Here is a 2,500-nt window from a genome sequence, read left to right on the forward strand (position 1 = left end):
ACACAGGGCAAAGCACGTAAGAACGGGGGGCATTACACACAGTGTCAGTGGAATGACAAACACAAGACTCCTACAGGGTCATACAATTGACTTGTGTGAGTATGGGGGATATTTAGAGTGTGACATCCCAAAATATCATTCTTGACTTGGTCGTTGGCTTTGGTGCCCCTTCAGCCACGTCCTTTCCAATGCACATGTCATTTTTTAATATCATCCTGATTTCACTGTGAGATTTTAACTTGTTCTTTTTTTCGGGTCCGGAATTTAAGTGTACATTTAGGCCCATGTTTAAACGGATTTTTCATCGGGTTGCATCAATTTTTCGATGCAGCATTAACACAATTCGTTTTTGGGTATTTACAAAGCCATGCACATGTTAAGAAAAAGTAACAGCACACAGCACCTTGCTCTGCCATGCTTTACTTTGCGTCAGGTCGGTGTTCCACAGGTGGTACATGGTTTTCTTGTACATCCACACATGGATTTTGATGTAAACCCATGTTTACAAAAACATACAGTCATGGTTTTGTGCCACAATGGTGCGCCTCCCCGAGGCTGGTGTAAGGAGAACAGATGTCTTTATTTCTCCATGTTACTGCCTCTTTGCATGTGGTGTGCTGCAATTTGCAGAACAGATACAAGGAGTAAACAAGCACTTGCAATACAACTGGTCTGGCATTTCTCCGAGATAGAGCTATTAGCAGTTGTAAACTCCCAACCAGACTTTTCTTGACTCATTAAATGTAAATAATGAGCGCAATCGCGCTGCTACAGTTCACTCATATTGAAACCTATCGGCAAAAGTGCAATTATCTATGTAACCGGCAAAAGTTCAATTAATTATGTAACAGGGTCGATGTCATGCAATGAGCTCGACTTCTGTCAAACGAGATCGTGCTGTGAAAAAAAGAGAAAAAGTAGTCCACAAACCAGATGGAAAACAGCGAGCCTCCTATGTTTTCAGTACTTGGTCGCTGCGCTCAAGGAGGGCTAACCACCGGAAAAGGCATGACGTATGCATGCCTTCCACTAACGAAAGCAAGCAGATTTTAACAGGGAAGCCCACGAACCAATGAAAGACACCAACGTGAAATGGACGGGGCTCCTAGCCCTTTTCTAACTACAACAGCGTCTCGCAAGCAATACGCATGCGCAAGCGCATTCTAGCGCAGGCTTGACTCTAAAAAATCTCCTATGATAGTTGGAGGAAGATATCCCTTTATGCACATCAGCTCTCCTGAACATAAGGCAGATGCCCTTGCACTCAAGGCAGCCCGAAGTGCACCTTTGCATAGACAAAGAGCACAACTGCACCATTTCTGTGAAGATATGTCTCAGTTCTGCTCTCTTCGAGTGACGCACAAAGGAACTTTGCTCGCTGTGCTGCACTGTGTCCCTTCTTTCTAAATATTCCAATTAGTGATCAGTTTACCAAAAAAGTAGGAAATCTGCACCCATAGATGTACTCCTTGAAAGGATACAAATTTACTACCTTTTTAAAATACACAATCACTGGCAATAGTAGCCTTGGAAAGCTATGCCAGATTCAGGTTTGAAGCTATGCCCCTTTTCTTTCTCAGACTCACACAATCCTCTCTCCTGCTGATTCCATTGTAACTCAGGTATGCTCTGCTCCTTCAGATAGTCCCCAGCACAGCAGCCTGACAAGCTCCTGGCTCCATAGCTCAGGGGTTAGAGCACTGGTCTTGTAAACCAGGGGTCGTGAGTTCAAATCTCACTGGGGCCTCAAACATTTTGGATTTAACAACAACACTTTAGAGTTCATTGGGGAGCCTCACTACAAATATTCTTTTCAACATAGAAAAACAAAGGCGACACAGGGCAAAGCACGCAAGAACGGGGGGCATTACACACAGTGTCAGTGGAATGACAAACACAAGACTCCTACAGGGTCATACAATTGACTTGTGTGAGTATGGAGGATGTTTAGAGTGTGACATCCCAAAATATCATTCTTAACTTGGTCGTTGGCTTTGGTGCCCCTTCAGCCACGTCCTTTCCAATGCACATGTCATTTTTTAATATCATCCTGATTTCACTGTGAGATTTTAACTTGTTCTTTTTTTCGGGTCCGGAATTTAAGTGTACATTTAGGCCCATGTTTAAACGGATTTTTCATCGGGTTGCATCACTTTTTCGATGCAGCATTAACACAATTCGTTTTTTGGTATTTACAAAGCCATGCACATGTTAAGAAAAAGTAACAGCACACAGCACCTTGCTCTGCCATGCTTTACTTTGCGTCAGGTAGGTGTTCCACAGGTGGTACATGGTTTTCTTGTACACCCACACATGGATTTTGATGTAAACCCATGTTTACAAAAACATACAGTCATGGTTTTGTGCCACAATGGTGCGCCTCCCCGAGGCTGGTGTAAGGAGAACAGATGTCTTTATTTCTCCATGTCACTGCCTCTTTGCATGTGGTGTGCTGCAATTAGCAGAACAGATACAAAGAGTAAACAAGTACTTGCAATAC

At 43.3% G+C, this 2,500-nt stretch overlaps 1 non-coding gene across 1 annotated transcript; it reads left to right on the forward strand.

Annotated features, from left to right (window-relative positions):
• The first annotated feature begins 1,674 nt into the window (after positions 1 to 1,674).
• Positions 1,675 to 1,747, forward strand: TRNAT-UGU (transfer RNA threonine (anticodon UGU)). The gene has a single exon. It is a non-coding gene; the product is annotated as a tRNA-Thr (tRNA).
• Positions 1,748 to 2,500: the final 753 nt, after the last annotated feature.

The sequence above is a fragment of the Pleurodeles waltl genome, unplaced genomic scaffold, assembly GCF_031143425.1.
Source record: "Pleurodeles waltl isolate 20211129_DDA unplaced genomic scaffold, aPleWal1.hap1.20221129 scaffold_39, whole genome shotgun sequence".
Lineage (NCBI taxonomy): Eukaryota > Metazoa > Chordata > Amphibia > Caudata > Salamandridae > Pleurodeles > Pleurodeles waltl.